Raw genomic sequence first — 23,459 nt, 5'->3', positions numbered from 1 at the left:
TCCGGCTTCATGACATCACATGACCTCGCGGCGTCATTTTGACGCCGCGTTGCCATGGCGATGCAGGAAGGAAGCCGCCGGAGTCAAGGTAAGTGAGGTTTACAGAGGCCCTGCAGCTCCCCCGGCACTTAATTTACAGCCACAATAGAAAGAATATGACACCCCAATCTAAAGACCAGTACAGCCACAATATAAAGCCATAGGATAAAAAATACACAGTGCGTGTGTGCCGAGCACGCGCATTGTAAGGGAAACTTCTTAGTGTTTTGTCACTGAAATTGTAATTTGTTTTTTATGATTTTGATTGAATGAAAGACTTTTGAAAAAAAAAAAACAATTCCCCAGCAGAAATGTGCATAGTATTAGATACATGATAAAATTGAGTTATGAGAAGTAAATTAAGATACATATATTTAGGATGGTAAAGGATCTAAAGTATATAAATGCCGTTACTCACAAAAGTCTTTCATTCAATCAAAATTTTAGAAATCATTATACAAATTCAGTGACAAAATGTAAAGAAGTTTGAATTGTACATTTTTAAAATGTTTGCTATTTGAACTTCTATATTTGTAATGTGTGTATGTGTGTTTGTTCTGCGCATGTGCGAGCTCATCAGTCTGTGCTTCTGCGCATGTGCGAGCTCATCAGTCTGTGCTTCTGCGCATGTGCGAGCTCATCAGTCTGTGCTTCTGCGCATGTGCTGGATGCACCGTCTGCTTCTGCGCATGTGCTGGATGCACCGTCTGCTTCTGCGCATGTGCTGGATGCACCGTCTGCTTCTGCGCATGTGCTGGATGCACCGTCTGCTTCTGCGCATGTGCTGGATGTGCCGTCTGCTTCTGCGCATGTGCTGGATGCACCGTCTGCTCCTGCGCATGTGCAGGATGCACCGTCTGCTTCTGCGCATGTGCTGGATGCACCGTCTGCTTCTGCGCATGTGCAGGATACACCGTCTGCTTCTGCGCATGTGCAGGATGCACCGTCTGCTTCTGCGCATGTGCTGGATGCACTGTCTGCTTCTGCGCATGTGCTGGATGCACCGTCTGCTTCTGCGCATGTGCTGGATGCACCGTCTGCTTCTGCGCATGTGCAGGATGCACCGTCTGCTTCTGCGCATGTGCAGGACGCGACGCCCGCTTCTGGTACATACCACTTCCGCTGGATACGTCTGCTGGGCTCTTCTGCGCATTAAGGTACTTCCGTTTAATTTTTCGTATCCATGAAGGACATTTGAACCTATGATTTTTTTTTAGTTGCCTTTGCCAAGTAAGAAGTTTCACTTCACAAATAAAAATGTTATAAAATACTAAAACAATGTTATGGCTCTTCCTGAAAAATGACGAAAATGTCATATTCACATGGGGTTTATTATATAAACAAAAATCATGTCATAAATGTATTAACATCATATTACATTCCTTTGAATCAAATGACTCAAGAACAGGACAGTGATATGATTTTTAATTTATTTAAAAATATTTATTTGTGCGCGTGTGTTCATCTCTATCAGGGGCTAAAGAGAATTTAAATCACGTACTCCTTTTATTCAGGCATCCTGCATTTGGCGGAGAGACTTGCACAGCCATACCGAGCTGCTTCTAAATTTAGGAAGAATTAGATCATTCTCAACCAAAGTGGTCAGTTACAGTGCGAGCTGAATGTTCAAGAGTGGAATCATAGGGTAATTGGTGGAACGGCGGCTTAAAGATCAGTTCAACCATGGGCAGGGAGGACACGTAGGTTAGCTGCATGTGAATGAAACTCAACCCAATTACTAAAAATAAAATAAGAAGGAATAATGGTCCCTTTATTGTTTCAATGCTGATGGGCCAGCAATGCACTGCAAATCATAGCAATGAGATTAAATATAGGGTATCATTTTTTTTCCTAAACACACAAGTATGAATACACTTATTTCTATCCCAGCCTTCTGCTCTCTCACGTCCTATTAGCTTATTCCCTTTAGTAAGTACTGTAATATTGAATCGCTCTTGGCTAAGGTTTCACATTTAGTTTGGACGCTCGTTTTGAAAATTCTAATCTCACTCCCCGTAGGGATATACTTTCTCTAACCCGAGTCCTGGGAGGAAAGTCAATACCACAAAAAAAAAATCATTTTTTTTTCTTTTGCTATTGTGATGGGAACGCAGATTACAGTAGTTATGACATTTTACTCTGAAATGGCAAGGTATTGATAAACTATTACAGAACACAGACAAGTACAATTGTGTGATTACTACTCTGGAATGTGCTCTGATACTTCATAACTACCGCCATACTGAAGATAATTATGAGGCACATTTTGGACTTTGAGTCGCGGGTGGAAAGGTGTTGAGGTTAGTTACTGCTAGAGATCTTTAAAATGTCCCAAGACTACGCCTATGAGCAATTTGATCTTCAATCACACTATACCCCAGGTAGAAACATGGCACAGTGGATAAGGAGTTGAATACGGCTTATGGTTGTGATTCCACACCTAACCACTTATTCTCATCCAATAACACTTATTTTTAATTTACATTCAGGATTGCTCACTAAAAAAAACACAAGGCATTGCCTGTTTGCTAACGGCTATCACCGTTTAATGCTGCATGTAATTGAATAACTTTATTACTATTACCCTTTACTCTTCCTTGGACAATATGACCACTTAAGAGGCAGTAAAGAAATGTGGATGTGTATTATTGGAGATTACCTGCTCCGCAGAGGACATAAGTGTGGGGACGTCAGGCAATCTCGCAATCTCGTTGCTTAACATCAGCACCTGGTCAGATGCAAATTATTTTAATGTCACTTGTATTTTGTAGTTTTCTAGAATGATTTCTATATTGTTTTTCAGCCCATGGGTGAAACAAATGAATGCCACTTCATAACAGCAATGGGAAGGAAAGATCTGTGATATTAATTTTTTATGGTTATTTTATACGTTGCTATACTTTTTTATAACTGCTATGTTTTGCAGCCTAAAGTGCAATGAAGAAATAATCGTTTTTTAAACAGAAAACATGTAGCCCAGAAGCAGTTCATAAAACTAAAGGTTGCATCAGGAGTGGCCAACTCCAGTTCCGAAGGGCTGCCAACAGGTCAGGTTTTCAGGATATCCCTGCTTCAGCACAGGGGGCTCAATCGTTGGCTCATTCAGAATGACTGAGCCACTGATTGAGCCCCCTGTGCTGCCCTAATACATGGCCTGATGATGGCTCTTGAGGTTTGGAGTTGGCCAGTCCTGATGTAGCCTTTAGTTTTATAAAATGGGACAAAACGCTGACTCCGTTACCTTGGCAAAGTAAGCTTTCTGGTTTAGGTATTATAGTGTCTGCTTCACAATGATTCATTGGGGGTTATTAATTTAGCTGTAATTATGCTAATTGACGAAACTTCCATTGACTTCAATAGGAATTTCTGCGTTACAGGGTCCCGATCTGCACTACCGCAGTTGAATGCATAACACCCACCTTGCCGACATTGTTCTATATCCGCTGGCAATGCTCTACTAGAAATATTATGTGAACTGCAACAACATAGGGGTCTTTAAAAAAAAAAAAAAAGGGCCACCTTAAAACGGAGTTCTTACTATGACCCTATGCGTTTCTTGTAGGCGATACTCCTTGTGAGGTCTATCAGTGCAGAATAACCGCATGCAGTGCAAGCACTGAAACAATTAGGTGAAATGAATAACAAGCAAACCTTGTGTTTAATAAAAGTCTTATCCCCCAAGGGGCAAATCATCGTGGTTTAATGCTGCGGAATAGGCTTCATCCCGCAGTACGGATGAGACTCTGCTAAGCTTTTGCTATACAGTGGGGGAAATCACGAAGCAGCGTTTGGGTAGGAAGCAGCATGCTGCAGCGGAAAGGGATAAACATAATATGTACATTTCTCTATTATCCACAGATTACCGTGGCAAGTTATCATGTCTGCTGTCTAAATGCCTCACTTCTTAGGTACACAAAGAGCCTTGTGTTGTTTTTAAGTGGTTGTCATTATAACCAATTTTAACAAATACAGTTAATCAAATTTTTCAGAGGAACAGTTCTCGGCTGTAATTGCTCTGAACTGAAAAATAAGCTGTAATAAGCCATTCCTGGTGTGTTACAGTTTAATGAAATATTCAGATTGTAAACGGTTACAGATTCTCTTCGGGGCATTTGTTTTATTTATACGGTGGTGTCTGTGTTTTATAGTGTTTGTGCTTTAATAATATGAAGGTTATTTTATACTAGTCATTCGAATAGCTTGAGATATGTCTGTATCTGCGTCTCAGCCCCCAAAACAAGACACCACGAAGCCGGGGTGGCCAACACCAGTCTTCAACACCCCCCAACAGGGCAGGATATATCCTGCTTCATCACAGGTGGTTCAATCAGTGGCTCAGTCGAAGAGGCACTGGGCTGAAGCAGGGATATCCTGAAAACCTGACCTGTTTGTGGGGGGTTGGGTGGGGAGGGGAGAGGGCTTGAGGACTGGAGTTGAGAACCTGTACCATAAAGTATTAGCCCCACATAATAATCCAATATAGGTGTGCATGTCATTAGACAGGACGTGGTACCTTGTTATTTAACCTGTACACAAAATAACAAATATGGCATATAAGTGATCTGGAATGTTTGCATTGTGTGTGTGGTATGTAGAAAAAGACATTTTGAAGCAAAATTGTAGCTCAGAGACATTTTTCTCATCTATCTATCTATCTATCTATCTATCTATCTATCTATCTATCTATCTATCTATCTATCTATCTAAATAGGGGCTACTTGAACAAAAAGCTTAAAAAAAAGTCACTGCACACCCAAATATGCAAAAATCTAAAAAATACCAAAATACACTAACATATATACAGCCTGTATATACAGTGACCTAACCCCAGAGCCGCATAATGTTTCATAGGGAAAGCAATTCATCAGATGCAGTAACTCATCGTATTGATACTTCATCGGGAGTTTGGGACGTATTGGAATAAGGTTGGTGTTGTATTAAACTCTCAATCTTTGTGTGATTCTTTGCGCCAAAATATCCACCTGTTCTGACGTGGCAGAGCTCTCTGGCTAGCAATTTGAACAAGATACAAGAAATTGCATTACATTTGGCACAACCAGGAGCAAATATGGTGCTGTTTATCAAACCAAACATGTCTTTAAATTCATACATAAATATTAACAATGAAATGAGAAAGAGACATGGACATACTGTACCTGTGATACCTTTGAACACACCCGAGATACCTGTGAAAAAGCAAATTTAACTATATATGGCCAGGTCCCCCCTAGGTCCCCATTGGCCCCCTTACCTTCCGATATGGTTGCGGAGGCGCGCGCATGCGCATTGACTAGCAGGAGCAGCGGCCATTACATGCATAGCTCCGCAGGGGAACTACAACTCCCAGCAGCCTCTAGGGCTGCTATCACGTGAGCGCGAACAGCCAATAGGGCTGCCAGGACCATGGCCAGCTAGGGAGTACAGTTTGGCACGAAGCAGAGCCACGCCAGTCAGAAGGGGAGCTAAGAGAGAACAGGTAGTGTCTAGGGAGCTGTGCTTCCCTGGACTTGGCCTAGCTTGCCCCCTTAGGTCGCAGGTAGGCCCTGAGACACCATAAGATTGTGGTTACTTCAGGAACAGTCCCTCTAGATAGGGATATTGCCTCTGTAGTGTGTATAGTGTCAGGGAAACAGCAGCAACACCACGCAGTGATTGCGGCCTGTGGTCTGGGACCAGACCACCAACGCAAGACAAAGAGACTCTCTTCATGGTGGGCACTCCAGCCGGAGTCCACCCAACATAGAGGCAGACGCCATCGCTGACGGCGATGGCGTGGGATCAGTCGGGCCCCTTTCACCAATTGGTGGTACCCAGGTGCTGGAGCACCCGGCAGGTATCCATATCGACAAGTGCACCAACTATAACACACACTTTCTGTGGGTTGCGCTACCGCACACTTGGGGTGGGATTGCTCCTATGGACACCAGGGTGGCTAGGTGCCCAGGGCACATCTGTATTTTGAGGGATCTGAACCAGGGTGTATAGGATGGTGATTGGACAGTGGGTCACTGTGTGGGTACGGCCGTGCGAGGCCTGTGTTATATTGAGTTATATTGTTAGCTACGTTCAGTAAACCTGTTACTATATACAAGTGTGTGTTCATTATATTGGGTCCTGTGATGGGGTTATCCAGCACTGCTAGGATCCCTCACAGGTGGAGGCGCGGTCACTGAACGAATAATTAGGTACACCCCAGGCTCCCTACAGTGGAGGATCAGGTCGCCTGCGAGCCTATCAGGTAAAGCGCACCACACATAGTCACCCTAGACACGAGGGAAAGAGGGCTACATAAGCGAAGTGAATTTCAACACGTTCAGACATTTCTATACATTGCCACAACCTACAATTGTATGTAATACCAACAGAATACCAATATGAAAGTCACTTTACCAAGACAGTTTTGCCGCTAAGAATCTGTGATTAAAAGAAACCCCTTTGCATGTTATCACTAACTTCAGAAGGTTTCTCTGTTTGCTTTGAGTATAAATTAATGCTATCAGACCCCTTCCCTGCCAGAGGGCCGTGCAACTGGCAGCAAACTGGTTAATCCACCCATACTGTACTTGACCTGGGACTTCCGGATACAGAGCTGCGCCGCCTGCAGCCGGTACCGAACACTGCCAGGTTGTTAACTAACGAGACCTGTTCCTGCCACATGACACCTGTTCTCCATTCTCTGCACTCGCTGCCTGTAAGGCGGTGAATCTGTTCCAAGATTGGCTTGTTGACATTCAATGCCCTATATCATCAGGGTCCCAGCAAACTGAAGAAAAAAACTCCTGGATCCCTACACTCGCTCTCGCTCACTTCGATCTGCAGGTGAAGGACTACTAACAGTTCCCAGGAGCTCTCTGACCTTTGGGGCTCGAGCTTTTAGCCTCGTACTCTTGGGAATTCTCTGTTTCGTAGGGTTAGAGAGGTCCCCATTTGATGAGTGAACCACAGCCAGACACTCAATACTTACAGTATCATTTCATTATATATTCTGTTCGTCCCATATTTTTTTTTTTTTAGTTTTGTCTTGTGTTTGTCTTGTATAGCTTTAAATGGTTTAATTTACATTTTAGTATCTGTTAGCTTTAAATGAGGGAAGCTCTTTGAGTGCCATTGGGAGAAAAGCACTACAAAGGCCGGGACATAGGCCCAGGACATACTTGAAAAAGAGAGGTAACTCTGACTATATTACTTCCTGGTAAAACATTTTTATAACTAAACAAATATAAAGTTATTATTATTATATGATTATTTCATTTTGTGTAGGTCCTCAAGCGTTTATATGCATTCTTACCATTTTGCGGCCATATAAAAAAATAAAAAATAAATAATGTATAGCTTGTGTTGAATAACAAAGTACAAGGCAAGCAGAAGGGGAAAGGAATTGTATTGTCGATTGATGTGTATGTGTGTTCTCGTCCAATAGGTGTCACTCTCTTCCTGACACAGCTGCACGAACAAGATCTGACCGCAACTTGGAACTCTTTCTAAGGTACCGTTGGTTCTCATTTTTAGCTTCTAATCCATATGGGATTCCGAGGGAGGGGAATTCTTTATTTTTTTTTTTTTGACAGGAAAAATTCAAATATCCTCAAAGAGTTCCTTCCTCTCTGAATACTGACCTCGGCGCGCCTGCAAAAACAGCCTCGTTTTATAATTAGCTCAGTGCCTTTTATTTTGGACTGAAGGGAGGACTCATTGGGAGCTTCAAATGTAAAAGTAATTCAAAAGAAACCTTCACCCGAACAATTACATATCTCCGTGCCGCTGACAGATCTGTATCTTGCTTTTAAGTTGCACTGTCTGCCTGTCACGGAATTCAGAGATATTGTTAGTAGAACATATAAAGTAGTTCATACTTTTTTGCTGCGCTAAGTTGTAGCACGAAAGCTCTGCTGGCAGTAGGGACAGACGCTCTAGCTGCAGTGCTCTTACTTGACAACTTTGTTAATTGCAGCTCAACCTTCAGCTTGGTTATGTGTGTATTGTGAGTAAGTAGCACCCTGTGTTATTTGCTCCATGTGTCAGGGCATCACTTCTCCCGCGTCTCTGTCTCTCTGGCATGCCTATTCAGGGAAGTGGCTTTGCAGCCTCATTACAGAGAATGACATGCAATATGGATTTCTGAATTCCTTATCATATGGTGCCAGGGTGCCATTAAGTATGTGGACGTACGGTTGTCATTCTTTTTAGGGTATAATTTTATTTATATAGCACCAGGAGTGGACACAGCTCTTTATTATTTCCTGGGGGTATTTCTCTCTCCTCTCCTCTTTCTCGCCTCTCTAGCAAAAGCTTTATTCCGAGGGCTGAATAGGAGTAATGCTGACTTACGTAACGTCCCTTTTTTTTGGAAGAGAACACAACTTTATGCTACAACAACATCACGCTGAGCCTATGTTAACGAGATGTGTATATGGAAGTTATTTGTTTGCATCTAATTAGCTTTGAGGATACCATGTTAACGAAAGGATTATAACGTCATTTTAGTTAACGTCACGTTATGAGCCCTGATTTAGTGGAGCTTTGTGGATCTGGGCTCAAGGCATTTGTGTACAAGAGAATTATGCATCAATGATCTTTGGACGTTTTGCAGCAATACAAATGACTAAGAAAAAACAACAGATATTGAGTAGAAATGTTTTTAAATTGGCTTTGCAGAATTTTTCACGTATTCTCTCATTTCATTTGTGGAACGTTTACATTGCCCAGGAACGCACACAAATAGACGCAGGTACCACATTTATGCCAAATTAATGTTGTACATTTTGCCAGAATTTTTTTACTTTTGTACAGAATTTTGCGACACGCCACCAAACAGTACTATCCAAAGGGCCACTTTACTATGTACATTGACTAATGTTTGGTAAATATTGTTGTGATATATTTAATTTAAAAAAAATCAAGCACGTTTTCCTGATTCGTACGTCTCTAATGAAATGATACCTTTATTGGCTAACTGCCAATATTTAGCAAACGACAAGTTTCAGGATTCAACATTTAATGAGACCATAAGAACTGCCAACACCAAGTCCGACTAAACCGTCTATCTAAGCCAATACTTGAGTCTAACTCAATGAAGGAAGTACAAACCACAAGATCTATGGCGAAGGAGAAACAAGTTTTGCTTTTGGCATTAGGAGGTGTACAGTATTTAGACTCAGTCTTGGCTCATCTTGATAAGAGCTCTTGAGCTGAGCTGTAGTGGAGTTGTAACACAGAATATTAAGATGCAGACCATCACAGAGATTCAGCATAGAAATAATACACAGTTGGCATTTTTGATCCTTTAATTACATGACGTATTATAAATATAAAGACGGTTGGAGGCATTCTTTTATTTGTATTTGTTCAAATAAAATAAAAAACTCATCAGCATACAGCAACGGATCAGAAAGCAAAGGTCGTTGCAGCAGCAGTTATTTTTAATTCATATTTATAGTTACTTGAGGATGTCCAATAACTGTCCCAAAACGATGTTTCTTTACTTACCCGTTTCCAACCCGACCACATACTTCATTCTGGAAAGTTGCAGACGTTTCGTATCTCGGAGACATATTCCAAATGTAATCATTTTAAGGTACTCTTGAAAAATGTCTTGCATTGTACATTAAAAAAAAAAAAAGTGCTTTTATAATTTAGCTGTTCTTACAACAGCTATGGAATATTTGCTACAGGCTTTCCTCAGCAAGCCCTGGGCCATTTATATAAGGGAATATGTATATATTATATGTGCCATGCTGTTATGCTATTTAAAACTACCGAATGCATTTTAAATGATTAGAATAAGTGTAGGTGACTGCTTTCACTGAATTGCAACTGTAACATATATTGATATATTGTCTATGTAAATCCATCTTTAAAGCAACAATACACAATGCTGTTTTTGTTTTTCCATTTTCCCCCTCATTACATGAACTGGGTGTCCCATGGAGCTTATCCTTTGTTCTCCTACTTCCAGTGCCCCCCAGTTCTCAGGATATGGGCATCGGTATCTCCCAGACAAAAATACTTATCCGTTTGACGAAATACGGGTTGGCCACTGGGATCAGCCTCACTATAGCGACCAATAAAAAGCCATGACATCATCAGGCTCCAAGGTTGTGGTTTTCTATGGATGACCCTGTATTCATTTTTTGTTCTATTGGTGACCACATATCAGCTTTATTTATTTTTTCAACTGGCAATAAAAACCTTTATAACTTTGGAACTGGGGGTCGGATTATGGGAGTTCTGGCTATCAGTTTTAGGTAATGTATGAAAATCTAAATAATTTGGAGGTTTTTAGTTTCTGGTGGACTTGCTTACCAACCTCTGACACACAGTCCAAAGAGGTACCTGTTATTCAGGGCTCTTTTCATCAGTCCGGGTCTGGGTTGGTGTCCCTGGGGTGAATCCTCTGGCGGGTTCCAGGGACCGCTGGGTCCTGGAATAGAGCATCTGGTTTGTTGGGATCTCTCTCTGACAGCACCCACATCCCCTGTGCTAGAGAGATCCCCTGCAGCTTAACCAGGAGGCTTTTCTACCTGACTGATGAGTCACGTGGAGACTGGCTAATTGTCTGTAGCTACAATTAAACCGCTCCCTGCTGGACTCATCAGCCAGATACAGGCTTTTGAGTCCTTTTAAACATGGGTTAAGGCCCTATCACAGATGCACTGGTAGGAGAGGAGAGAGGCCTGGCGCGGGAAAGAGACAGGCTTGGCAGGAGGCTCAGCATGGGAGAGTGGCCTGCAGCAGCTGGGGGGAGCGTGTGTGTATTGTGGGTAGGTGTAAATATTGTGAAGGGAATTATGTGGGTATTGTGTTTGTGTGGCCAGGGGCGGAGGGAGGGAATGAGTGTGAGGAGGAGGGGGGGGGGGTTGGGGAGCGGGACAGAGTGAGAGGGGGATAATTGAGTGATAGCAGAGGGGTGTGAGGAGAGAAGGGGTGTAAGAGTGGGAGTGAGGAAGAGAGGGGGAAGAGTGAGAGAGAAACGGGAGAGAAATACATTGGGAGGAGGGGTGAGCGAGAAGTTGTGAAGAGGGGGTAAGTGGGGGTGGGGGGCGGAACGGTCAAAATTCTAGTCCTGAGCACTGGGAAATCTGTCGGAGGTCATGGGAAGCGGGCTTCGGGTGTTGATGAAATTGTGGTATTATTGTTAGTGAGGGAGTTTGGGAATAGGTGTGGAAGGGGAAAATAATAATAAATAATAATAATAATTGCAAGATCTTGTATAGTGCTGCTAGTTTTACGTAACGCTTTACAGAGACATTTTGCAGGTACAGGTCCCTGCCCCGTGGAGCTTACAATCTATGTTTTTGGTGCCTAAGGCACAGGGAGATAAAGTGACTTGCCCAAGGTCACAAGGAGCCGACACACAGGAATTGAACTAGGTTCCCCTACTTCAAACCCAGTGCCAGTCAGTGTCTTTACACACTGAGCTGCTCCTTCTCCCTATATTAGTTCTGTTTTGAACATTTTATGCTTCAGATTATGGTGGGACATCCAGGAGGAGATTGCGGAGAGACAGTTGGTGACACAAAGAGAGAGGAGGAGAGGATAGGGGACAAGATGTGTGGGTTTCATCGGCATAGAGATGATACTAGAAGCCAAAAGGTTGTATTAGTTCACCAAGAGAAGGAGTTGTACAGTGAGAATAGCAGGGGGCCATGGATAGAGCCTTTTGGGACCCCAACAAAAAGAGGTAGTGAAAAGTAGGAGACACCAGAAAAGGAAAGACTGAAAGAGCAGTTGGATAGGTAGGACGTGAATGAGGAGAGAGCTGCCAATGGAGAGGGTGCCGGACAGTGGGGTGATCAACAGATTTGAAAGCAGCACAGAGACCCACGAGAATTAGTAAGGAGAAGTGACCCTTAGACTTACAGTAGCTGTGAGTAGGTCGTTGGCCCCTTTTGTTAGTGCTGTCTAAGTGTAGTGTAGAGGAGGGAAACCAGATTGCAAATAGTCAAGAAGGGAGTTGGAGGAGAGAAAGTGAGTCAAGCGATTTGTATAGAAGCCGCTCAAGTAGCTTGGGGGCAAAGGGGAGACGAGTGATAGAGCTCTAGTTAGAGAGGAAGATTAGGTCAAGGGAGGGTTTCTTTAGAATGTTCACACATCTACTTACCAGCCCTCCTCTTAGCAGGTCTGCTGTCTTCTACATGTGGAAGCAAATTATAAAAAGGACATAAACATCTCAGAGAGATCAGGAGCAGTGCAAGTGTATCTGCCACAAAAAGGTGAGAATGTCAAATCAAATCAAATAAGCTTTATTGGCATGACAGAGAAACAGTTCAGTATTGCCACAGCATGAATAACGGGGTAGGTAGTATAATGTATTTGAGTGAAATGTGTTTTTTTTTTTTTTTTTACATTTTATTAGTTTTTTTATTCGGGTAGACATATTGCATATCAATTCAGTTTGATACATTACATAATACATATTTAATTGATTAAATTACATCATAATCCAATGATTACAACACTTCCATACCACATATAACATTGAGTTAAACAGCAATATCATCCCCCTTTTTTTCGTACCGTTATTTTAGCTCTTGGACGGCGGCCAACCCCTTCAACCACTGGAGCGAAGATCCACCTGCCTTATATTGTGCTATTAGTCTTGGTACAACGTTAACAATTTAAACCTAACCTACATTTAATTATTTGGATAGTCCATCATTTTTGGGTTCACTGTGAGTCCAGTGTAATAAAGAGAACATTGTCTCTGGGGACCAGATCATGGGGTATTTAAGATCAATTAAAAAAAAAATAATACTTGGGGTATGACCTTGGAGTGTATATTTGTCGATATATTGTTATGTGTTATGTTGTCCCTCCCCGTGAACCTAATGGAACTTGTTAACTCTGGTGGTTATCTGGTTGAAGATTTTGTTGGTCTAGAACTGGGAATGAGTCTATAATCATATCCCATGTTTCGTGATATTTATCGTACTGGCTGTCCCCTATCTGATCTTTTGTAATTTTTTCTATGGTAACAAGTCTGACCAAAATGGATCTAATCAATTCTAAATTTGGGGGTACTGGGTCCAGCCATTTCAACATAATCCCTTTCCTGGCTGTAAGAGGATCAGCTCTGTTGGGATAATGGCATTTTTGTTACTATTTATCATCAAACTGTTTGACCTTGTCTGTATTGCTGTGCTTTGCCTGCTCCCATTCGTGTCTCCCGCCCTTTGTTGGTCTTCCTCATCGTTCCCCTATATGTTTTCAGTAGGTCCCAGTTGTAGGACTGGGATGGGTGTCCTCCCTAACTTCCTACACACGCTCTAGTAGTGAGTTTCTTGGTGAGTAGCGCTTTAGAAACAAATGAAATAAAGTCCAGCGCTAACCACATAATAAACTCGTCCTACTACAGTATGTGTATTAATAGCAATTTGAGTTTTTAAATTTGTTCCACAGCTCTTTAGAGTAAAACACAACACATTCCCTGCAGTTTTTTATGTTCTTCCATACACAAATCTTTCTGAAGGAGAGGCTCAGTGACTCTCAAAACAACGACACAGAGTGTGAAGCAAGGGAGCCCTGTTCAATTCCTGGTGTCAGCTCCCTGTGACCGTGGCACATGTAAAATAACAAAAGAGCGCTTCCAAAACTGAATTACAGTGACATAAATACATACAGTATAACTGAGGTGATATTGACAAGTAGGTGCAGCCTATACCTAACGGTCTTTCTCAACCGTGTTGGTAGTGTGCAAAAAAAAAAATGGTACTGGCGCAAACTAGTGTGAGATGATATGTGACCCATAAATATAATTATAATTATATAACAATGTGATAATGTGCTTGAGGGGGCTCCCCACAAACCAATTACTGTACACAGTTAATGCAGCAATATGAAACTGCAACAGGCTCCGATGGTATCCTTGGGACGGGTCTCCTCATAAAAAGAGAAATGACATCCACGTAGGGTAATACTGTTTATGGCAGTATAAAAAACGGACATGCACAGTAGCAAGGAAAGGAAATGCAGTCACACGTTCCCTGATGGTAATAAGCAGTGTGTTTTTGGGCACACTCTCACCCTCTATAAGTTTCAGTCGCGTCGCAACTCCAACCTGTGCGTACGCTGCCTGGCCGCGCTCTCCCCGCAGTAAACGTATTACGCTATGTGGATGTCATTTGTCGTTTTAAGAGGAGACCCATCCCACGGAAACCATCAGAGCCTTGTGATCTTGGTCAAGTCACTTTATCTCACTGTGCCTCAGGCACCAAAATTAGATTGTAAGCTCTATGGGGCATGGACTCATTGTGCCTGCAAAATTCTATGTACAGCGCTACATACATTGTCAGTGCTATACAAGAAATAAGAAAATGGCAGAAGCTTTACTCCGAATAGCACAGGAACCGATAACATGGAATATGCAGGGGCTGATACTGTACATCACACTCCCTGTCCAAAAATGCATTCATCAGAGAGGTACAGCATAGATAATGAATTGGTTGCTGGCTCTTTTCCGATAGTGAAGGAGATAAACATATTGAGACTGGGTAGGTAGAATCGCACTTTTAGAAGAGATAGCCATAAACTGGGAAACGGTCAGCAAATTATTCCATTTGGAGCCAGTAATCTGTCCATGGATTTTGAGAGCATGGACAGGTATGCTGAGCCAAGATGTAAGAACTCCCCCCCCCCCTCCAGGTTACACACATCACTGGGGAGCACCAAAAAAATAAGAAAATAAACCACAGAGACAACACACAGATCAACACTTATGTTTTCCGCTCCAATCTGGGTTGTGCCACTGAGAAAGCATTCACAGCAGGGTTATCCATCAATACCGTCCTACATCCCCATCTAGGCAGAGAACCACTATTTCCTCTTACACTTGGTAGCAAAGATTGCCTCCATTGTATCATGTTTGTTTTCTGACATTATGGCTCGGCTGGGATGCAGTTGTCGACAATTTAATGTGAACAATAACTGTGCCGCTAACGGCTGGAGCTCCACTCTGGCTCATGGCTATTACCACTTGCTTCCCGATGGGTTCTGCTGGAACTTTGCTTTCCTTGCGATGACCTTGGGCCTGGGATCGATTTGCAGATGAATTTCAGCTCCCGCGTCTGCTCCACTTGGAGGGCATCTCATTGTCACTTAAGAAACTTTGATTGCCTTCCCTCATGCCTCGCTGAGATTCTTGTCCTTGCCTTCATTATATCAAAGCACGATTAGTAAAACTCACTTTTTTGCTGATTTCCCTAAAAAAGAAAAAAAAAAAGAATAAAAGAGAGCACCGTGAAGGCTTTCACAATTCTCTGTGTTTCAGACAAGACGTAAAAAAATAAATATATATATATATATATATATTAAGCTGTCTTAGCTCTTAGCTCATGACTTACCTATTGATGAATAAGAACATTTGGTTCAAATTGGTGCAGGTTATACTGTATATTTAGAGGCTCTCTTTTTGGACTGTTTTGAACATCTGACAGAAGCCTGAAGCGTTGCTTCTTTGCATGCACAATCTTTGCCTTTTCTGTGTGTTATCCACATAAACTGCTCCTGGCCACCACGGGAATATAAACATGCTAAACACGTCCTCATTGAGACGTTTCTCTACATGCCACACAGATCATATTTCTTGTAAGTGCGTTTCCACCGTGCGCAATGTATTAAACTTTTGTTACTTTTTAACACGACGGAGCACGCGCTTCTCTTTCTTTTTTTATAGATGCTAAACACATCATGTTATGTTTTAAAAACCAGAGGTGCTGTTTGTATTTGCAGTGTGAATCCTACAAATCCTGCAATTCTGCAACAATCTGTCTACCCGATCCGTGAACGTGTTTGTATTACTGTGTATGTTGTTTAATAGTATGCCTAAAAGGGGTTAAAATGACTTAAAAAAGTTATGCTACTGTGCCTTATTAAAGAAACTTGCCACTTGTTAGATAATGGGGTAAAGCCTTTTCTTCGTAGATTTAGAAATAATTATACAACGTTACAACTCTAAAACCATAAATGTAAATGGATTTTTTACATCAAACGTATTTTTCATTAGAAATAAGGAGGCACTAATAAGGGACGGGAATAGTTGGAATAGGAGCCGGAGGAGTCTGCCGGGAGCGCAGTCTGGGTGTGACGTCACGCAAGACGCGGAACTGGTAGTAGCAGCAGCACACACGTCCCGATCGGAGAAGACGCCAGCTTTGGAACTGTCTCCTAAAAACATGAAAGTTTAAAAAAAATGGTGAGTTTGATACTTTTGGGAAAACGTATTTTATTGAAATTCACTTGACTTCATACTAAACTACGACACCATACAACAACAAAAAAGTCCCAATGCTACATCTAAATGTCAAATGTCAAAGTATATAGTTATATATATATGTGCTCATCTTCTCATAAGTATTAATCATTTAGTTCAATTCTTTGGCCAAAGCGTTATAAGCCTGCAGCCACACCAAGGCATGACCTGTTTGCAGGGAGACATGTTTTAGTAGACCAGTCTGCCACATGTGCATGAAAAAAATCTGGTACTTAAAAAGTGAGACAGGCGAGCTTTAAACCTGGGGGGATGGGTCACTAACCTCCAAACAACCGTTACCAGTTAACAACTAACAAACACACACAATCCCGGCACCGAACAACCACCTCATCATACAGTATATATGTGTGTCAACAGGAGTGCTATTCCAATAGTAATCCTTTTGACTCAAATACATATGATGTGGTGGATGTTCGATTGAGAGCTTGCAGAGATTGTGTGTGTGTAAACTATTATATATATATATATATATATATATATATATATATATATATATATATATATTAGTATAAACGATATTACCGTTCGTGCGAGGGTAAGAAAACACAGCACTCAAGTCCAATAGTCCAAACAAGTTGTATTCAGCATATTGCGAAAATGACGCCCAATCCGATGTTTCGGTCCCGGAGTGGGACCTTTCTCAAGGGGGGTCCCGCTCCGGGACCGAAACGTAGGATTGGACTTGAGTGCTGTCTTTTCTTACCCTCGCAAGAACGGTAATATAGCTTAAACTATTTATATAGGACAAGCACCGCAACTTCACCCTTTTATTCTGAGTGCCGGCCACAGACACTGTTGTTTTTTTTTTTTTTCCTCTACACTGTTTTAGCCATAGATTCCAGTGTATATCAGTATTGCTTGACCTGAAGAAAAGAGGAGAACTCTCGAAAGCTTGTCCTGTGACATTAATTGTTTGTCCAATAAAAAAGGTATCACCTAATACTGAAGAACTCATTTATTCTGCACTATATATATATATATATATATATATATATACAGTGTTCGACAAATCACCCAAAAAGCTACTCGCCCAACCAAAAAATCTACTCGCCACCTAGTCCCGCCCCCAACCCCGCCCCCAGTCCCGCCCCCAACCCCGCTTTAAAATAAAATATATAAATAAAATACATTTAATAAATTCCTAGTCAGAACAACATTCGTTTTTGACATAAATGTATTTATTGTATTACATTATACTACAATTAGTCCTTGTTACATGTGTGTGTGTAAATGTCGGCTCTAGAAATAAAAGCCAGGTGTGAATGACTAGTTTCCTGAACCCCTTAATCAATGTCTGGATGTCCCCGCTTCACAATATCTTAAGCAGCAATCCCACCTGGGATCTTACCTGATCCGCAGTCCCTCAATGTCCAGGTACGCTCATTCCCGCAATGTTATACATTGGGGAGGTGTTCATTACCTGTCTTCTGGGTTAGGGGGGGTTCCGATGTCTTCCGTGTGAAGCTTGAGCCAGATCTGGAAGAAAGCAGTATAGGGTAGTTAAGATTTCGGTGTAGTATAGGGCAGTTAAGATATATAAGGTAAATAAGAGATCCAGAGTGTGAGTGACAGAGAGAGAGAGTGTGGGAGTGACAGAGAGAGAGAGTGTGGGGGAGAGAGAGAGAGTGTGGGAGAGAGAGAGAGAGAGAGAGAGAGAGAGAGTGTGGGGAAGAGGGAGAGAGCGTGTGGGGGAGAGGGAGAGAGAGTGTTGGGGAGAGGGAGAGAGAGTGTTGGGGAGAGAGGGAGAGAGAGGGAGAGAGATTGTGGGGGAGAGAGAGTGTGGGGGAGAGAGTGTGGGGGAGAGTGTGGGGGAGAGAGAGAGAGAGTGTGGGGGAGAGAGAGAGAGAGTGTGGGGGAGAGAGAGAGAGAGTGTGGGGGAGAGAGAGAGAGTGGGGGGGGGGGAGAGAGAGTGGGGGGGAGAGAGAGAGTGTGGGGGAGAGGGAGAGAGAGTGTGGGGGAGAGAGAGTGTGGGGGAGAGAGTGTGGGGGAGAGAGAGTGTGGGGGAGAGAGGGAGAGAGAGTGTGGGGGAGAGAGGGAGAGAGAGTGTGGGGGAGAGAGAGTGTGGGGGAGAGAGAGTGTGGGGGAGAGAGGGAGAGAGAGTGTGGGGGAGAGAGAGTGTGGGGGAGAGAGAGAGAGTGTGGGGGGGGGAGAGAGAGAGTGGGGGGGAGAGAGAGAGTGTGGGGGAGAGAGAGAGTGTGTGGGGGAGAGAGAGAGTGTGTGGGGGAGAGAGGGAGAGAGAGTGTGGGGGAGAGAGGGAGAGAGAGTGTTGGGGAAAGAGAGAGTGTGGGGGGAGAGAGAGAGTGGGGGGGAGAGAGAGAGAGAGAGTGGGGGAGAGAGAGAGAGTGTGGGGGAGAGAGAGAGAGAGTGTGTGGGAGAGAGAGAGTGTGGGGGGGAGAGAGAGCATGTGGGGGGGAGAGAGAGCGTGTGGGGGGGAGAGAGAGAGTGTGGGGGGTAGAGAGAGAGTGTGGGGGGGAGAGAGAGAGTGTGGGGGGGAGAGAGAGAGTGTGGGGGGGAGAGAGAGTGTGTGGGGGGGAGAGAGAGTGTGGGGGAGACAGAGAAGAGAAACGGTGGGTGACACACACAGAGGGTGGGTGATACACAGAGAGAGAGGCTGGGTGAGTGACTGGCTGGTTGGGTGGTTTGCTGGGTGAGTGGCTGGGTGGGGCAGGGGTGACTGGGTGGGTGAGTGACTGACACTGACTGGGGGTGGGGGGTGACTGACACTGACTGGGGCTGGGGGGTGACTGACACTGACTGGGGTTGGGGGGGTGACTGACACTGACTGGGGGTGGGGGGGTGACTGACACTGACGGGGGGTGGGGGGTGACTGACACTGACTGGGGGTGGGGGGGTGACTGACACTGACTGGGGGTGGGGGGGTGACTGACACTGACTGGGGGTGGGGGGGTGACTGACACTGACTGGGGGTGGGGGGGTGACTGACACTGACTGGGGTTGGGGGGGTGACTGACACTGACTGGGGGTGGGGGGGTGACTGACACTGACGGGGTGGGGGGGTGACTGACACTGACTGGGGGTGGGGGGTGACTGACACTGACTGGGGGTGGGGGGTGACTGACACTGACTGGGGGTGGGGGGTGACTGACACTGACTGGGGTTGGGGGGTGACTGACACTGACTGGGGGGTGACTGACAGGGGGGGGTGACTGACTGACTGGGGGGAAGGTTACTGACTGGGGGGGTTACTAACTGGGGGGGTGACTGACTGGGGGGGGGTTACTGACTGGGGGGGGTTACTGACTGGGGGGGGGTTACTGACTGGGGGGGACCTCTGGTGTCACACACATACACATACTCCCATACACACATACATTCATTCACACACACACACATTCTCCCACACACACACACATACACATTCTCACACACACACAGGGGAGGAAAGGCCGCGACCAGCACCACGCAAATCCCCCACCCACCCGCGCCCATCTCCCGCTCGTGTGGGGGGCAGGCCGACATCCCCCCCTCCCCAATCAGCAGGGTGGGTGGGAGGCACGTGGCGAGGTATCCCCCACTGGGCGCCCCAGGTGACAGTCAGCCCCGCCGTGGCCGCCACTGCCCTGCTCCCCTCGCCGGCATGTCACAGTGCCTGGCCAAGCTGCAGGCTGCTTCTTCCCCCCCAGCCCGCGGCGGCATGATGCTCGTGGCGGGGGGGGGGGGGGGGGGCCAGGCCGACATCCCCCCACCTCATGCGGCGGCTGCGCCATCATGAAGGTAGGGGACGCATGGGAGGCACGTGGTGAGGGCCGAGCCCCCCCCCCCGCAAGCCAACCGGGCTGCAGCAGCGGGGACCTCCCGCCCCTGACATCGATCGGTGGATCGAGGGGATGGGGACAGGAGGAGGGGAAGGGGACAGGAGCAGGAAGAGGGGAAGGGAGCAGGAGGAGGGGACAGGGGACAGGAGCAGGGGACAGGAGCAGGAGGAGGGGACAGGAGGAGGGGACAGGAGCAGGGGAATGGGACAGGAGCAGGGGACAGGAGAGCTTCCGCGGTGGGGAGTAGGGAGCCATGTGGGGACCAGGGGGATCGCAGGGAAGGAGCAGAGGGGCCGCAGCATGGAGAGTACTTACCCTCCAACAGATCTCCAGGCAGAATGGCCGCTCGTTGGGGGCGGGCTCATATAGAGCCTGGCCGCGCGCCCACAAAGCCTGGAGCGCGCGCCAATCAGGAGTCAGGTAGGGGAGTTTTTTTTTTTTTTTTTTTTCAGCGCGAGCAGGGAAATTTCAGCGCGAACGGGGGAATTTAAAAAAAAAACACGTGTGCTGCTTGGGCCAATAGTTACTCGCCCGGGGGTTAAATTCACCCGCCCCGGGCGAGTAAATGTATACAATTGTCGAACACTGTATATATATATATATATATATATATATATATATATATATATATATATATATATATATATATATATATATATATATATATACACACACTCTTTCTATTTGCACCATTTTGTCTGAAGAATTACACTGTAATATTGTACATAGAAAAGTTGAGGTACTCTGGGTTTGTAAATAAGAAAGTAATTCTACTCGCCCTCGTATCATACTTTGACATCCAACAGGACAATAGGATGTCACGATCTCTCTGCTTGATAAGCAGATCCCCCAATTTCCCAACTTCTGCCATAAGTACGTATAAGGTAGAGAATCTCTTGTATTTCTGTTAGACATACTGTTACAGTTTTCTCGCCTTTAAAGATAATCCGTCCAGGACATAATGACGGGGACTCAATGTTGCCTGAACTGTAAAGATTTATCAGTGTCTTGTTTGAAATGAGAAAACTGACTGGGTATTCCAGCAAATACTGTCACACAGTTAATAGGCGAGAGTTGAAAGAGATGTAGTTTGTATATATGACAGTGTAGTATGGTGCTGCATATTGATGAAACAATGCTAAACGTGGTACCATACGATGTGTGTTCATGGATAGTCCTGTTATTATATGCTCTTTTTAATTTCCTTACACAAGTAAACATCCTAACATCAGCCTTCACGCAGTATTTCTCAACCTTCAGGTTGCTTGCAGGGACCCAATAACCCTTTTATTTTAATAATTGATTTTTTTGATGGCTGTCCAATGAGTCCCATGAGAAACTCTATGATGGATAAGCAGTGGCTGCTATATCTTCTACAACCCTTCCCACATCTCGGACAGCATTTTGAGTCATCAGAATACAAGTGATAGGAAATACAATCAAAAGCTGATTTGAATGCAGGGATAAGAGCACAAGACATACAAGTTAACATTAGGAGAAGCATGTCTTTACGCATAAGGGCTAAATAATGTAAGTTGGACCACGTAACTGTAACAAATAGAGAGAACAGTATTAATTTTGGTCATTAAGAATACTTGGGTACTTTAGAAATATCAGTACACAGAGGAAACTGTAAATACGTATATTGAAATCATGTTTTTTTGATTCAGACTTTTAGAAAGTCAGGGTTTGGGAAAACATATGTAAAGCACCGTGTACACTAAATAATTCTGTCAATGCATTTTCTTTCCACGACTTCAAGGACATTATTAGAGCATCTCAAAGGGCTCAAATGACCTTCTCAACTTATATGCTAACAGTGGCCAGGGAGAGCCTTCCACCTACCTACTACTTACAGTATAAATTCACTGTAAAATGGAGCAGCATCTAAATGCTCATTCACCTTTTGCTTGAGTTGAGATATATTAGCCCCTATATTAGCTTATCTTTATCTTGCCTATCCCTCCCGTTCTCTTGATAGTTCAGCTAAATGGTTCTAATTTCTGTATGATTATTTTGTCAAATGCTAAAGTGTCCACTGGGTACCGAGGAAACAAACTCATTTCACACAGCACCTCAGAGCAGATTCAACCCACTAGTTTGGAAATTTTAATTAAGAACTTGGAACTTTCTCTCATTTGCATTTTTGCAGCCTGTCCTGCCATTGACTACAGCTGTGCTATTTTGAAATAAATATTAAGCAGATTTTTGCTGTTTAACCTTCTATGCACATTTGACAACCATTTTGCCACATAGACTCGGGTTTACAAAACAGTGCTAACTTAATACATGCTATGTACTGTAGCCCTTTCAAGTCAGTCTCTGTGGCTGAACACTGTTTAGTGGTCACTTAGAATAAGCCCCTATCTCAGCCGAAGCGGCTGAATGTGGCGTTTTTCGGGGGCAAAAATTACGCGTTGATGTTGAATTGGGGAATTTGGAACGAAAACTGTTCGATCAGCCGCTTCTCCTCATATAGAATAATCTCCTTAGTTTCTTTCTTAGCAACATTTTACACCTTTCTGCTAAACATTACTCTGTGGGAATTAAATGGTGTCATTTGGGTTATTACTTACTTTATTAATTATAATGTGTTAAATGTCATTTGTTATCTCTTCTTCCAAGATTATACATGTCAGCATTCCCGTGTTGGCAGATAAAGAAACATTTATTAGTCACAGATATATGGTATTCAAATCAAATTCCTTCATGTGCTCTCCTAGATGGCAACGGACTCCTTCCTGCTCTGATGGATTCCTGTTCTCTTCTCCAACCAACATGTTCTCTGGTAATATCTTTATATAGAAGATACTACCTACATAGACATTCCCTATTCTGAGTGTTTTCTGTATAAGGCCTTACCATGTCTTTGTCTAGCTGGCATATTGTATGAATAGCATCTTACATACAGTATATGGAAGTCAACCTGGTCTATCTTTCAAAAGTGACCACCATTAAGTCCTCACGTCCACAGTACTTACCATCAACATGTGCCGTAATGTAATCATTCCAGCCACACTCTATTCTTAGGGAGGGGAGAGATACAATTTCTTACATAAAGAATCCAACAAAAACATGCAGCATCTTACTGCAGTCCATACTTTAACATCAAACATGCAGCATCTTATGCAGTCCATACTTTAAATTGTGAAACTCACTTCAAGAGTTTTGTTATCATCATATGTAAGTGAAGTCATTATCATAATCTCAAAATGTTGTGAATAAGGCCTATAGATGTGTAGTGTTTTTGCAAACGGTTATTAAAATGCAGAAAAACACTATTCATTCCTTGAAGAAAATGCTATGCTTCAGGAATAATAAAGGCTTTCTACAAAAGGAAGAAAGATGAGAAACTCTTTGGCAAACAAATTGTAATG

At 43.7% G+C, this 23,459-nt stretch overlaps 1 long non-coding RNA gene across 2 annotated transcripts in view; it reads left to right on the top strand.

Annotated features, from left to right (window-relative positions):
• The window catches only part of LOC142497677 (uncharacterized), a 37,697-nt gene extending 14,530 nt beyond the window's left edge, over positions 1–23,167 (top strand). Inside the window, exons 1-4 of one of the 2 annotated variants that reach the window (XR_012802303.1) lie at positions 7,601–10,283; positions 12,158–12,251; positions 16,040–16,228; positions 22,708–23,167. This is a non-coding gene — a long non-coding RNA (uncharacterized LOC142497677). Of the gene's footprint in view, positions 1–7,459; positions 7,526–7,600; positions 10,284–12,157; positions 12,252–16,039; positions 16,229–22,707 lie in introns of those variants that run through there. The other variant, XR_012802304.1, reaches the window with a different exon arrangement.
• Positions 23,168–23,459: the final 292 nt, after the last annotated feature.

Source organism: Ascaphus truei, chromosome 6 (assembly GCF_040206685.1).
Source record: "Ascaphus truei isolate aAscTru1 chromosome 6, aAscTru1.hap1, whole genome shotgun sequence".
Classification (NCBI taxonomy): domain Eukaryota; kingdom Metazoa; phylum Chordata; class Amphibia; order Anura; family Ascaphidae; genus Ascaphus; species Ascaphus truei.
This window is presented reverse-complemented; position numbering and strand designations above follow the sequence as displayed.